This window comes from Pomacea canaliculata, linkage group LG12 (genome assembly GCF_003073045.1).
Source record: "Pomacea canaliculata isolate SZHN2017 linkage group LG12, ASM307304v1, whole genome shotgun sequence".
In the NCBI taxonomy this organism is placed as follows: domain Eukaryota; kingdom Metazoa; phylum Mollusca; class Gastropoda; order Architaenioglossa; family Ampullariidae; genus Pomacea; species Pomacea canaliculata.
In genome coordinates, this window is record NC_037601.1 from 8218711 (window position 1) to 8235249 (window position 16539).

Below are 16539 nucleotides of genomic sequence, written 5' to 3' on the forward strand. Positions count from 1 at the left end.
TGTGTATTCAGACGTAAGTGCCTTTCAAGCTGAAACTGTTCATACCACAAACTGAATGAGAACGTGGTCGGTGCATTTTCCAACATACGCTGCACTGCGTCAGGAAAAATGGTTCAACTTCTCAAGCTGCTGAGTAAACATTTTGAAGATTTTCACCCCATGAAAAATGAGATTCGTTTGTTCGAAAATCCGTTTTCAGTTGACTTTTTCATAGCTCCAAGTGATCTACACCTGGAAGTGACTGAGCTATAATGGCGGACATCACTGCAGGGTCTCTTTCGAGAAAAAGAACTACCATACTTTTACGCGGAAATATCACCAGAAACATTTCCAAATTTGCGAAAACAAGGACAGAGAATGATGACGACTCTTGCAAGAGAAAAGGTTGGGCACCACTGCTGTACCAGACATTACGGGCCCAACTAAAGGGAGATAAGTAACTGCTGCTCTAGGTCTAGTACACAATAGTTATCTCCCCCAATTCGACCGAGAGGTAGTAAAGTTGCAATTTAAAGTAAAACGAAAACAAATCGATAACAAAATTTAAAAAGACTAAAAAGTTTGAAATAAAATAAGAAAATAAACTGTTCAAAACACACTTTCACATGAAAAGGTAACATGTTTTCCTTAGGTCTCGGGATTTTCTTGACTACATGTAACTTCAAATATAAAAGTGTGAAGGGCACTACTGGAACACACCGGGACGACGATGACGACAACGACGACGATCATGATGATCTATTGTAAATATATCTATCTATGGGAAGTAACCCACTGCACTCATTTCTCAGTAAAAACTTCACCTGACACCAGAATCTCGCGATCTCAAACAATTCTCGATCACAGTCTTTTTACGACTCAAGCCGTCTGGAAACTAATTACAAGTGATACAAATATCCTCTCGTGTCCTCGGCACCTCTACAGAGACAATTACTGCCGGGAAAAGACAAGGAAGTGGTCTTGAAAGAACTTTCTAGAACGCGGCGCTCAATATGACTCGACAGCGCCTGTGGGAAGTACTCCCACTTGAGCGCCCACTGAGAGTGATGTGGACTGGGGACGAAACTTGCTAGAGCCTAGGAAATCTCGCGCCCCTGGCAGAAAAAAGAAAAAAGAAAAAAAAAAAAAAAGACAGAAAAGAAGAACTTCAGTCGTTTCTTCCAACAAGAAGAGTGAAAGGAAGTTTGTAGCCAGACACACGGGAAACCACTGGCTGCCTGAATTGTTGTTAAAATCTTGTTCTTCCCAAAGCGTGATTCCATCAGGATTTATTTTGCAGCGGCCATTTCTTATTTGCGATGGATTAAGCACGAAAAGAGCGAACGACCAATACAAGGGTGGCCTTCAAGGACAATTGTACTTTGGTTCCCTTGTTTCGAGGTCGCAGACTCCTTCTGGACGAGGACTAAGCCATTTTCTAGCCATTTGTGGTCTGGCTGCAGAGCCCATGCAGAATGCTACATTGCCTTCACTGTCTGGAGGATGGATGGAAAACGCTAGAAGCGCGTCTCAGGATTAGTGGGTGTCGCTAGAGATGTATGGGGTACAGACGATCAAGCCTCGTCCACCCATTGGTCATGGGCGTTAAAATTTCGTGTTCTTTACCAGACAACTAATGTTGTCGTCTTCGGGGCTCTCGTCTTTCATGTGTGGCCCATTAGCTTGACAAACTGCACATACTTTGATGAGGATGCTACGCTTGCACAAAGCTTTCGTGATCACACGCGCGTGGTCAAAGATGAATGCTCACAGCAAGAAACCAGTTCGCAAACTTTTGAAAGATTAAGGCCACCGAACGCAGGAACATAAGTGAAAAATCTTGTTTTGAACTCTGCTTGATGATTCCTCTTGAAGGTAGAGCAAGCATATTGAGAAGGGCGAAGGCTGCAGGTGAAATGGTTGGTTGGCATGTCTTCTAAAACCCTTCCCTTGGATCTCCTGATTGTCCAAGTAGCAAAAAGTAGTTCAAGAGGGAATGAGTGAGTGAAGAGGCTACAACGGGACGGCGCTTACATCGATCTTGAAATTAAAATTAATGATGCCATCCTTAATTTCTTCCCCGCTCTCCCAGTGGTAGATGCGGGGAGTTAAGTATAAGGTAAGCTGCTTCTGTGTTTACCCTTAAGGATTCTCGAAGAAGACCAAATAGAGTACTGTCCTATAACAGACCCTTGAGCGCTTTTTCTTCATTTTCACCACACAAGATGGCCTGTTTCTAGTGATAAGACAGCTTTGCAGAAAAGCGCTGCTATAGTGCGACTTTTTTGTCGGAACTGTCTATAATCTTTGGAGTTCTACTATACAGCCAGACGGATAATATGCTTTCATGGTTTCCTGGTGTTTGGAATGGAAAAAGTAAAGAGTGCGAGTGAAGAAAAGGTTGCACTCGGGCAACATGGCAGCGTCATCAAAATCGAAGTATCGAAGGGCGAGCCGAGGATGCGGCTAAAGAGCTTCTTTCATTTCTGGGATCGGTTTCTCAGGGCGAAGCTGATGTTCGGAATGCATAAAGATTACCAGAACCTCGATCGGTCCGTGCAGGGAGCCTTCTGTTCTAAAGGTTCATGTAGCACAAGGTTGTAGGCGCCATCTTATCCAATAACATCCATTTCCTGCTGTATTCTAAGGACAGTGGAAACGATTGAGTTTTTTTTTATTATTTTCTGTTTCATTCTTATGCAAATGATTCTGGGATATGTAATTTTTTTAAAAGTAACCCATCTTAAAAAGCTGCTGTATACTTTTTTTTTTTTTTTTCTTCTTTCTTTCTTTTAGGCATCGAGGTTTTTGAAATTCATGATTTCATCTAACCTTTCTTTTATCATCAGCTTTGCTTCTGTTTGCTTGGTCAATGTTCGGGATGTCCCTGCGTTGCCCTGGAACTCGATGACAAGCATAAGGCCCCGGGAGAGAAGCCTAGCAGACGACATCCGCCCATCATCAGCCCCGTCATTAAACATGAAAACGTCGGGAGGATCTCGCCGTCAAAAGGAGTTAATCTGGATATGAGAAGCTTTAATGATGAGGAGGAAAACCAGTTTGGAGGAGAGCTTTCTACGGTTTGGCGGGGAGACACGCTCCCGACTGATCTTGACCCTAAGCGTGTTTCGTGGCATCCTCCTCCTGAGGTTGTCATAAACGACTGTCAGCAACAATTCCGTCACGTGACGCGCAATGTCTTGTGGGCTCCGAGGGGTTTCGCACGAGACAGCTGTCCTGACGAGAGAGGCGACAAAAAAAAAAAAAAAAAAAATATCGCCACCGGTTTTTTTAACAATGCTGACATACGCATCTGAGTCCTTCCCTCCTTTCTTTGCACAATCAATGGCGACCAAAGAGAGAGAGATGAAGACAAAGGACCAGCAGCATCTGCTTGGCTTGCTATTAATATTTCGAGGTTTCTTATAGCAGCTTGCAATGCAAGAACAAAGTGCAAGAGCAAAATAAAATGCCGTGAAATGCAGATATCGTTTGAAGCCAAAAAGAAAGAAGAATGAGGAAAGCAAATAAATAAAAAAGGAGACTTGTAAAAGGGCTGAGTAAGCAAGAGTTTTAAAATAAAACACTGTTTTCAACAGTTGATGTTTTTACTACAAAATTGACTGCAATGGCTAGTGTACTGCTGCAGCTGCGTCCGTCCTGCTGCTACTGCTGCTTCTACTTCAGGTCACTGTTGGTGCTGGTGTTGCTAAACAAAACAAAGAACGGGTACCTCGATGTCATATCATCATCATCATCATCATCATCATCATCATCATCATCATCATCATCATCATCATCATCATCAACAACAACAACAACAGCAACAAAAAAAGATGTACTAGAAAAAGGTTGAAGACCTTGTAACGACAGGTCACCCAAGAGACAATATGTGTGTGTGAGAGAGAGATAGACAAAAAAAGCGATGTGTAGACAGTTGCAGCTGCGCCATGTTAATAGCCCGACTTCTAATTGACATAATGACTGGGTAGAAATCTTCTCCTGCGTTTCCTTCTTCTTTTCTTGAGTTCCTGGCACCTGCAGCTTGCATGTTTGAGATCCTGTCACTCACTGTCTCCTATCATCCCCTCAGAAGACCTATTTGTCGGAGATAAGGGTGATTAGTTGAAGTTTCTTTTTTCCGCGCTGCAGCACATTAAAGTTATCGACCTTTTTTTCTATTATTGCCTGTGGCGATGATATTTTTTCTAATTCTCCCAGCACCCGAACCGTGTATAATTCCCGAGTCTCTAGTTTTACATTGCTCTCTTCCTTCCCCCTCTTTCTGCTAGTCTTCATCCTGTCTTCATACTTAGACTCTACTCCCTCCTGTCTTGCTTTTTTTTTTTTTTTTATTTATTTTATTTTTTTGCCACCTGGTCCATTGCCCACTTTTGTCATAATTTACCTTCCATACTCACTAATATTTTTCATTAAGTTTTTTAATATCTGTCCTTTCTTTCGTTACCTCCCTCTCACACACACATATACATTCATTCACATTTTCTCCCCTGTCTAACTTCTTCTTCTTCAATCACCTTACGTATTTCTGAGGTAAAATTATTTCATCGGTCCTGACCTGACCGTCGGTGTAGGACGAGGTCGACGACACAAAACCAGGCACGTGACTGCACCTGACAACAATCTCACCTTTTGTGCCGAGGACTGCTGAGAGCAGAATGACATTCTCTACAATCGTCCAGCATCATAAGGCTACAGTTGAACTTAACTCTACAGCTACATAAATAATACAGTTCAACGTATATAGAGATTTCATTCACTTATGGATGAAGAGTTTTTCCCCTAGAACAGTCGATGCCTCGTGAGCAGAACATTTTCAAAATATCTTTGTCCAGCAAAATATCAGAACCTACTCACGCGTCAGGAATTTCTTCGTGACAAATTAAACTGGAATGACCTCCTCGCGGACGAAAAAACCTTCTTCAATATCTCCTCCACAAACATATCCCTGTCAAAAACAACAAAACAAAGCAAAACTACCACACGATAATGACCCCAGTCGACCTTTGTAACTGCAAAGAATCTTTAAAGCATGAAAGAATAATCCGAACAGGTTAGGAAAAGCTAAAACTCAAAGAGAGAATTATATAACAGTAAAATGTAAAGTTGAGCTTTTTTGATAACTCAGAATCAAAACACAGGGAAAAAGTGACCTGATAATAAATTCAGAGAGATTCTTTAAAACATAAGAAGAAAAGAAGACATTTCAAGGCTGGAAAGGAGGGAGGGAGTATACAATGATGCAAGTAACTGGATCTCTCCAGTGATTTCCACTTTCATTAATGGAACAAAGTGCATGCAGACATTAAGTAGCATTAAAGTCAGTTCTTACCAGACCAAATATAGACAACGACCAAGGTTGGCAAAGGTTTTATGTAACTGTGAAACAAAAACATTGGCCATACATTGGTCCAGATGTGTCCTGGAAAGGACTTTTAAGGAGAATAGATTATAGCAAAGATTACACAGCACACCGAGAAAAGCTGTTTGGTCTTCAAGATGACAATCATTAACATGGCATCAAATTTCACGTGGGTTTTAAACTCAAGTTCTGTAAACAACGGCCATTGCCCCAAATGAAGATTGATCTTGTGCAAAGAGGTAAAAAAGTAGGCCGGCTCGAGCGTTGCTGGATTCTCAACCTCAGCATGTTTTGCAGATTTATCCTCCCCCAGGTTGTCGTAAGATTGTCAGCAACAACTCGTTAACTGGCCACATGCTTTCGTCTTTCTTTCTTTCTTTTTTTTTTTTTTGCCTCGCACGTTGCAACGCACGTGATCCGACTGGACAAACGACGTGTGGGGTGTGTAAGGTGATCATGAGGATTTTTTCTCACACTTCCTCTCACACACAGAGCAAAAGCCATCATGTCACAGAAATAAGCCAAAGGAACAAACACAAGATTGGATTCAGTTGTCAAGGCGCATTCACTAGAAAAGGTCAAACGTAGAGTAACCTTGGACATTTCTGACCTTACAGGTTGTGTCTGGCGATGTCTGGTAACCAAGAGACAGACTTCATCTCATTCACCTTGCGTCTGGGAAGCAGCAGTATATCAACTCCGTGGTCTGAAAAAAAGTTTGTATTTTAGTCGCTCTTCAAGAAAAAAATTAAAAATAATTTACGTTCGACGGTGTTTTTAGGTCAGCTATCTTCAGATGGAGCTTAAAATGGCGATCACAGGACAGCGATCTGCTTCTCTCTCACCCACCAGGGATGGTTCGCATGTGATGTCTTAAAAATAAGTCTTAAATCGCCAGCCATAAAAGAAATTCCGCTTGGTTGAGTTTGGTCTGAACAGTCGACTTGTCACGTGAGATGTCTTACAACGTAAGACATGCGCACCAGGCATCTGCAAGCCTAAGCCGCTAAGCTCGGTCTTAACAAGTCCGACTTAAGACTTGACGTGCAACCCAACCCAACTCTGTACATCGCGGTTCTTTCTTGTGGAGTGATCACACCTCACGTGCGAACGTCACGTGCTGCAGGCTCGCGCTCTCCGATGAATCTGTCAAGCAGAAGACATTTTTCTGGAGATAGAGTGAGCTCCCTTGCCTCCTAAGTAAGCGACGATCAGCAGAAATATCAGCTTACTCCTGGTTCTCACTTCTAACCCAGCAATTCTTTTCTTTCTTTTTTTTTTTTTTTTTTTTTGGGGGGGGGTTGCGTGCAGCTCTAGCAAGGAGCAAAGATAATAAAAAAGAAAGAAAAAACTTACGAAATTAAGAACTAAAGTTTGCCGTCCTTCGGTAGGTGGAGTCTGACAGTCTCATTAGTGTTAGAGAGAGAGCCTGCACTTCATCACAACACTCCCACCCCTAATAACAAAACTTGGTATAAAACACTGAGAGTATGTGAAACAAAAATATGGCATGGCTTCCCTTTTAACTTCTACTAAACCTAATGTATGGATAGTAAAATTGTCCCCTTGACAGCAACCTATCATATGACACATCACTTTGTTATAAACAAATAAATTTTTACAGATTTCTCTATTTCTGACATTTTCTCTTTGGGTTTACCTATCAGCTGACGGTCAACAGGTACATCAGTCCTAATGGACCAGCAAGTATCACTGTCCTCTAAACTCACACAGCTGTCATTATGGTCAGGATATCAGAAAAATAGAACTTGGGTGAGGCACAGGGGAACGAAACCCCACTTCTGTTTACGAACATGAAAATGAAGAAAACTGTTTTACAAGCATTTGATTATAAATTTATTGCTGTCATGAAAAATTTATTCCTCTGCACTTTACTGTAATGGTCTGCCATATTGAATAATTTAAAGCTGCTCCAGTGTAATTAGCTAATGTACTTAGCAATGCCACACAGTCATACTGAGCAAAGCTGAGTTTTATTCCCAACAGTTGCACAGTCGCAGAGCAAAGAGTTTTCACATGCAGCAGGATTCCTTACAAATCAACTTGATTGTCGAACTTCAGTAGTTAGTTACACATTCAGATGCTGTAGTATTAAATAACGTAAAATCAGTAATTAAAAAAAAAACAACAAAGCATTACCACATCAGTGTTCATACACAATTCAGGACAACACTAAAACAAAGGGAGACCAGAATTTACCTGCTGACAGGACCCGCTACTCACACCCGCCATATGTTTGGGGCAACAATCAGCAGGTGCTGCCCAAGACCACCTTCACACACACACAAAGTCAGAAATCGGTCAAGTCCTATTTAGCAATGTCCTTGCCTGGGAATGAAGCTGATTTTCGACGAGATTTCTGAATATCTGAAAACGAGAAAAAAATCGAAATGGGAAATATAGGTTGCAGAAACATATATAATTTCAACCTAAGTTAATGAAACTAAAGAACTCGAATGCTATTATTATTTTCTCAAATATTATATTATTTCATTTTATATTATTTCTCAACCCACACTCCAAGCTTCTGTGCAGCGCAGCTCGTAGCAACTTCCAATCCTTCTGGTTCTCATAACACAAGGGACAATATAACTGCGTCCTATACAGGTCAATGTTGTTATAAAGTTCACCTATCGAAACCCTGTTGTAATGCATCGAGCCCTTTTAGAAGATCCACTAAAACGAAACCTTTGTTCGTGTGTGTGTGTACTTGTCTCTGTGGTTGGGTGTGTGTATGCAAGCCTCTGTGTGTGTATGGGAGGGAGGGCAAGGTATCATAATCACACACAAAAGAAGCAGAAATGAAATAAACAACAATTAAAAATTAAATATCATGAAATTTCTAATTGTCTTGGTATTCCTGTGTCCGCCATATGTTGGCCGTGGAAGCTTTGATGTAAGTGTCAGATCATAGATTATGTCTCAGACAGACTTCAATGACATACATTCACTCCCCTTGGCACTGAAGAGGCCATCTTTGTCTTCTGCTCGACCGTGTTAAGTACGCCACGTCATGCATGACGTCATTGTACCCATTCGCCGGTGGAGACGTTTCAGACTTTCTGACGTCACGTGCTCCCTGGAGCTGCAGCGCCCACCGTCATTAACTCTCGGCAGACGGCTCGCGTTACAGTGATGCTTATTACATACTTGCCTCCCTTCTCACCATAGTGCTCGAGTGAACAGTGTTCACTTTGACTTTGACAACATAACATTTATATATTAAATGCGTGTCAGAGACAGAATGTAAACAGAATAGATAAACTATCTAGTTATGGGTCTAGAAAAGTCGGTGAAGATAAATCAACTGGTGGTTCGTAGAGAAAGCAAGAATCTGCAACCATTATCTCAAAGGGAAGTAATAGCTGGGGTTGGGGGGTTGGGGGGTTGGGGGTGAGGGTCAGTGGGAGTCAAAGTAAATGGCTTGCTGTGGCTCGCAAGCTATTGCGTCGTGCTGTTCGGCGGGAGTGCGCTCAGCTAATCGAAGTGCGGTGCAGCGTGTGGTGCCCCGTGGGTGCCCCTGCCCCTGCCCCGTGCTGCTGACCCCGAACTGCCCGTATGAAGGGGAGCTAATCTGTTTAAGTGCATGCTGTCAAGGAGAGACATCCTTGCGTGCGTTTATGCAGACGGCGAAAATAAACCTTCCTTTAGCTGTCTGCTGGGAGGGAATGGAGAGAAGGACAGAAGAAAGAGCAAGAAAGGATTAGAGAAAGAATGTGATTTTTTTTTTCTCCATATGTGTGTATGTATGTGTGTCTGCGTGTCTGTCTATGCGTGTTTAAGCATGACGCCAGCTTGAATCAGCATTTGGTGGTGTGTGGAAACCTGTTGTGTAATAAATACAGTATTTATTTTAGTGGAAGCGTGGGATTAAAAAAATGGTTTCTCAGATTCACAGTATAATTATGTCTTTTAGCGTAAAGTCTGCCTCTGTTGACTGAACTGGAATTGAGGTGAGCGAGAAGGTTCTGTGTTTGATGTAGCGCGAAACGGTCCACCCTGGGTGTTGTTTGTGTAGAAAGTGCTCGAGAGCCACACAATGACCCAGCAAAATGGTCAAAGTAACAGAAGTATGGTTCGTGTTCTCGTAAGGGGCGATGGTATGGAGACCATACTTCCGGTGTAATTTGAAGACGGTCAGTGACAGTCGTGCAACCAACGAAATACCCGTAAGACCCCCCGAGCATAGTGGCAGACCCACCAACACACACACACAGTCATGCAAGCATGTGAACGTCCGCAAAGTATATGTACCCACCCAGTCCCCGAACTTTGTGGATCCACGCAGACCTGCAAACCTCCAACCTGCGCAGTCCTGTACACTCCCCGTCCTCCCCTTGCAACCACTGTGGCCACTGGAGTCTGTAGCGCCCCCTGTCGTGATGAACCATTCGATTTGTCGGCCCCGCCGTCTGTGAGGCTGCATATTACTGGAGCAGCAAAGCGAGGTAACTCTGACAGTAATAACTGCATAGCTCTCAGGCGGCGAGCGGATTATGCTAACACCTTCTCCCTTCTTAACGAGATTTGCACTCCATTTCCTTCTGCTTTTTGGCCTATTACTTTCTTTTATTTGCCAGTCCCAAGCTTTTATTCCTCTGTTGTTTTTTTCTTCCTCTGCAGACTTCACATCGGTCGTCGGTAAGAAGTGAGATGATATCTTGGGGGGGACTGGTACAGTGACCTTCGGTTAGAAAATGGGAGGAGAAGGAGACAGGAGTTTCTGGAAGTCGGTGAAGCGGGTATAACAGGGATTAAAGAAGCTTGGAAGTTAGAGTAGTCTGTTCGAGTCTTACCCCATCCGACAGTTTGGTGCACGGAGTTCTTCCTATCCCTCCGAGACAGGCTTTGGGAAATGAGGAAAAGGAGATAAGAAGGGAAAGAAGGAAAAAAGAATGGGTTGCATATATTTTGTGGCGAATTTTAAAGTGAATTTTTAAGGTGAAAAAATATTTTTACTATGGCGCAGGTCTGATTATATGATGTGACAAAAGTTCACCTCTGGCATACAGTCGGACAGGATTGCTTACATCCTTATTTTTACTACTGGCCTTCTCTGTGTTGTTGTTTACATGTTTTGTGTGTTTCAATGCGAGAATTGCGTCATCACCGACGGGGAAAAAAACGTGGAGGTTGTGTCACGTGGTCCATCTCAGACTTACAGTTTACGACAGTTAACCCTTTGCCACCTACCGCTTCACTCTACCTCCATGGCAAGCTCACGACAGTGTTACAGTTAACATCCACCACCTTCTCTCTTTTTTGGAGGATTTTTTTTCGGTCAAGTAATTATGTATTCTCGTCTTCATGTTAGCCTCTGTCAGTTCTGTCAAGAAAGCAAGGTCGAAGCCCCCAATTAATGAAATTTTATCCCCGAGAGAAATGTCGCTGAAACCATAGCAATACCGTCCAAGCCTTACATGTACATAATTATCTTTTTCTTCTCCACCCCACCCACAGTTCCTTCCCTGCACACAGACACACACCTTCTCTCTGTCTGTCGACCGATTTAGTGATCACAGAAAATTCACATCCAGACCCTACACGTCCTTTGAAGTTTACTAATTACTCATCTGGAACCAAGATGGCGCCACGCTCACAATAAGTCAAAGTTTGTCATAATGCCGAGTATTCTTCTCATTAGCCATCAGGACTTGCGAAATCTCGCGAGACCACCAGCTGACCAAGCCTCGCAGTCATCACCACACCAAGAGCAGCAAGGAAGTGAATTTCGTGCAGACATGCGCACTGGCTGCCTAACCCCGGCATCCAATCACAAAGCGTATATTTTCCGTCCGACGGCGAATTTTCTCAACGATTCTTTGGTTTAGCTCGATTGCAGGAGATTTTTGTTTCAAGTAGGAGACCTGAACAGAGATTAAACTCGGAGAATTCAAGCGGACCCACTCGATGGTTTTTAACTCCAACAACCCACCTCCGTCCCCGAATCCCTTCCCGTCGGATCGATTTTGGGGAAAATTTTCTGGGCACGGACAAATGCCCGGAGGTACAGGAAACAGCAGTGAAACGTTCGTCTGCTAAATATGTTTTTTTTTTATTTTTTTTATCTCGAGAGTATCCCTCTACACGCAGTCTGATGCTTTCACAGCTCGAAACTTCTTTCTTTTCATGGCGGTTGTCTGAGTGGGTAACTTACTCTTTGTGGTTCCCATGTCAAGATTTAAAAAAATCTGGGAGCAACGATGATGATGATAATGACGATGATGGTGTGCGTTCAAAGGAATCCACGTTAGTGCAAGAAATTGTACGTGGTACTCAATGCAGAAAAAGCACGAAAAATTACACAAAAAGTGCAAAATTATCTCGATTTCTGGAATGATTGGTGCTGGTGGTGTAAGGTGGGGTTAGGGCTTGGGTGGGTTTATTACTAATATTACAGGATGGCACGGAGGAACTACTCTTACTCATGAACGGGTGTAGACGCATGACTAGAGAGATATGACTAACCGACTTCAGGGGCTAGGTACCTCAGTACAGCAGCAAGCAGACCTCATGCGGCATTAACTTCAGGAAAAAAACAATGTTCCACTTTCTTCCACTCTGTCACTCCCTGTATCGTTAGCCACCCTATCTGCGTGGAAAGATAATTACTTGATTGCGTGTATGTAGGCATGTATCCATGCCAGAGATGACTGGCTGATCAGCAGACGAGAAATGTGGTCAACATGGCGCCAGACCACAGCAGGTCGACACTGATTAGCTTCTGAGACCGAGACCCTGATATTGTCTCAGTCTGTTGTGTCCTTTGGGCCTGAACTCCAGTTGTAGGCGAGAGGTCCCTTAAAGACCAACCTGTGTACAATTTTTGTGTGAAACCATTGTTATGGCGAGACTTCTGTTTGTTCCCAGGTTGGCTGCTGCCTTCAATGATGTCAGATATTGCTTCACGTACCTCCACCTCCCTTACCTCCGCTTCCAAAAATGTCACCAGGCGATGAGCTTGTCCACTGTTTTGAGCTTTAATTGCAGGCCTGACTCTGGTTGGCCTTTCAGCGGGAGATATTTACTGGAGGAAGGATGTTGTGGTGTGGGGTAGGAGGAGGGGTACTTGAGGACAGGGGTGCGAGACACAAGTGCTGCTCGTCCCGACAGCCCCCCGGGGTCCTGCTGGCCGCGCACTGCTTCCAGAGGTTGATGGATGATGGATGGTGTGTGTGGTGGGAAAGTATAACAATGGAGAGGATTTTCTTCATTTATTCCTTTTTGGTTCTTCGTAATGAACCCGAGAAGGTTTCTTTTGTTGGGGAGCCTGGATATTTCCGCTTCTTGGTTCTTCTCTTTCTCATTATGAACAGGCAGACGTCTTAGTTTTCATCATTATGAATAGTGACTGGCAGTTTGTTCCTGAGGACTTGGAGATTGTGAGCGTTAGCTAGCCACCAGCACCTCACCTTCATCTGCTGCCTTGACACTCAGAGGCAAAATAGATGGTGAGGTCAGCAGTACAGAATAGATCACTAGCATCAGAAAAAAATATCGGAGCACTTACTTCAGAAATAAATATTAGATCACTGACACTAGAAAACGAAAATATCAGAACAGCAACACCAGAAAATAAATATGACGACATCGATGGTATAAAACAACAATATCAGAATATTTTTGCAACTATATCAGAACCTAAATATAGAACAGTGACATCAGACAACAAATGGCAGAAGACTGACATCAAGAAACATATATCAAAACACTAACATCACAACAAGTGTCTCTCCCCTCGTCCATCTCCTCTCTTCCCCAGCTTCCAGCGGGTTCACGTGAATACCCAGCCAGGGTCAAGGTGGGGCTTGACGAGGTGTCTGGGTGTCCTGGTGAGAACAACAGGGAGGTAGCTGGAGGTAGTCTCTTGCAATGGATGGGGTCCGTATTTTGGACCTGGCCCCTGGTTGCTCTCCCTATTCCCAATTTGTAGTCAGTGCAGATCGACTTCTCAGACCGCTGGCGGCGTCGGTGGAGGAAAGAGAAGATAAGAAATGTCCTCAAACGGTCGTTTTCTTTTGTTTCCGGTTTCAGTGCGTCTGCGCTATGACCTCCGCCCGCTAGCAGCGCCTCCTGTCTGTCGTCTGCGGAATGTAAAATATTCTAATCGAGTTTCGGAATCTGAGCTGGACAGGGACACCGGATCTTTGGTGCTAGTCCTTTTGTGTTGCTCGTAGCCACATCTGGGATGAGTCGCTAAAGTTTGTTAACTTCTTGACAACCGTTTTTACAAACGGACTTTGACTGAACTAGGGTCAGTACTGTAGAATGTGAGGGAATGGAGAGACAGAGGGAGATAAAAGGAGGGAGAGAGCGAGTAATGGCGTCCTAACAGGGTTTGTATTCATGGATGTCAGGGGTTAGTGAAGGGTACAACATCCCGAACTTGGATAGGGAGCCAGCTGGTTAAGTTATGTTGAAGTGTATGAGTGATTTCCAGGTTATTTGCTTTGTCTAAAAAATTTCGGTGTTTGTTTCAGGTGAGGTAAATCAATCAGGATCTCTGACATATCTACCCGAGGTAGGAGAAAGTTATCAGAAGGAGACACTGACGTATACAGTTTGGGTAGGAGGACCTCGAGTACATGAGTAAGAGGTTTGAGTATCTGAAGATATATTTGAAGATCTACCCAGCTTGGGTAAAGGTGCTTTGCGGACGTTGAATCCAGTTTGATGATGCTGATGCTGATAGAAGAAAGTCAACGTGGCAACGGGTGGGTTACATATAGGCAAAGAGTGATTAGTAACTCAAAACCCCAGCACTCGATTTAAAAAACAAATATCAAACGTATCAAATCCAATTTGCACGTTTTCGTGCTTCATGCTGTCGTCTGCAAAACACCCTCGCCATCCTCAGTGATATATTTATTCTGTCCTCTCCTCTGTCACGAAGTACATGGTATAACCAATTACACTTCTCTCTTGATGCTGGGGAGAATATTTGGAGTGACAGCAGATTTTTTATAACTCCTGCCTCCATGTGATTAAGAAGAACAGAAATTAAATTAGGGATGAATAGAAGAGAATAATTCCAGGCATTTGCTTTAAAAGATATTTGTATTAGTCTTCCAAATCTGGAGGCTTTGTGCTCCCCGTTAATTACCTTTTTGCACGAAACCACACAATTCCCTTCGTTTGCATAAATACTCTGACACGGTGAACTGAAAAGTCGTGTTCTTGGGTACACAGGTGGACCTTGTATACTGGAAATTATTTCCTCTTTGTGGCAAATACAAACGGTCGTATCACATGAAATCATTAAAGGAAACATTCAGTTTGAAATGACTTCATTCTTTTTTTCTTTTTTTTCTTTTTTTTTTCTCAGTTTCTAGCCGGCAGGTAGTGCAATCAGGGCTGCCTCCAACATTGCGGCTTCTCCGTTCCTCCAGACCCTCCCAGAGAGAAGTGCATGCTTCATCACCACTTTCATTCTTAATTAATGTTGGGCTGGAAGACCGGACGTCCATCGGCAGGAGCGACGAGGATATGTGAAAACAACGTCAGTGATCACGTGACTAGAGGCCTTTCTGGCAGTCTGCTCAGCACGCACGCACGTGGGAAACACCCACAGACGAACACACACACGAACACGACCGACAGACCGACAGACTCATCGGACAAACGAAAGAAAGACGGAGGGAATGAACAAAAAAAGACAAAAATAAAAAAACAAACCAAAGTAAATGAAAAAGTCAAGTAGACGGATGGGCAGACAGATTGTAAGGAGGAAGGAAGAGAGAAAGTGAGTGAGAATGAGAGAGTGTAACTAAAAGTGAGTGGAGAAGGAAGGAGGAAGAGTGTCTGTCGTGTCGCATTGCAGGGTGTTACAGGCCGAGACGGAGGATGGGCTGTTTGTGAAGCTGACTTGAAGAATTTAGACACCGCAGCATGAGGGGCTGTAATGAAATCAGGAAGGAGGCTGGAAAGTCGATCACAGTATAAATTCCGGTCTGTAGATTTTCTGAGCCGCCTTTGCATACAAGGGAAATCTGCAGTCACATCTTGAAGCAGCTAGCCCCTTCCATGCAAATTTCAAACAATGAAACCAGAGACTTGGGGTCAAGGTGCGTGGTGCGAGTGAGGAGGAAAATGGAAGAAGAGGATGAAGAAGAAAAAGGAAAGGGGATCGAAGAATAGAAAAAAAAAACCCAACAAACATCCATTCACATCTTACTAGGTTTTCAATAGCCTCTAACTAAGTAAGAAAAGAAAGTTGAATGATTCTACTAGTTTCACTTTCAACATTTCTCTGAAACATTTATTCTCATGTTATACATTCTTTCCCATTACACATCTTAACCTACTTGAAAAAACGAAACAGAAATGAGAGTGAGAAAAAAAAAAAACCCTGGAGAAAACGGATAAGTGGATAAGACAAAACAAGCAAATAAACAAAACACAACTGAGCAAACACACTTTCTCCAGCAATAATCTCCTCCCACCCCACCGAAACCCCCTCCACCCTCATGTGCGTGTGGGAACGCCAAGACTCGCAGCTCCCGCCTCGGCAGTCCCACACTCGTTAAAAGCATGGCGCTGCCTGGGGAAGGCAAGACGACTCAGCTGGCGAGCGGAATGGGTGTCGGTGTCGACGACGACGACTGATTCTTGCGATCAAACCACAACTTAGTGCCACCCGCTCCTCTCCGCCATCTCCCCGGGCCTCCCCACCGCGCCACGCCGTCGTCCACCACCACCACCACATACGACTACTACCACCACCACCATCACCACTATCGCCACCACCCTGGAGACAAGTGGAAAGTGGAAAGTCAGCAGACGTTGGCTTGTGTGATGTTCCTCTGGAGGTGACAGCAAAGGGAGGCGAGAGGGAGGCACCACCGTGATGGGAGCGGCGAGCCCGGTGTAGCAGACACTCGTAGATCACTGTCGCCAAGGTAATTTTCGTTAGTGTATTAACCGCTCGCCACACCGCCGGCACCACTCTCTGAGCCAAGTCTTTATTGACACCTTTCATCAGACACTTCACAGACACCCGAGCTTGTGAGCCTCGTAGCTGTGGTAGTAGTCATCTCAAAAAAACGGACACAAACCTAAAATTATTTTCTTGGACTTCATTTACCTGACGTGGTCATTATTTAAAAAAAAAAATCGTGGCAAACTGGAAGAGAAAATAGAATCAGCTGACAAACTTC

General features: G+C 43.7%; 1 protein-coding gene across 1 annotated transcript in view; it reads left to right on the forward strand.

Annotated features, from left to right (window-relative positions):
- Positions 1–14005: 14005 nt before the first annotated feature.
- The window catches only part of LOC112577061 (aquaporin-4-like), a 33362-nt gene continuing 30828 nt past the window's right edge, over positions 14006–16539 (forward strand). The window contains exon 1 of the mRNA XM_025259971.1: positions 14006–16281. The gene's annotated coding sequence lies outside the window, so the exon portion shown is untranslated. The remainder of the gene's footprint in view (positions 16282–16539) is intronic.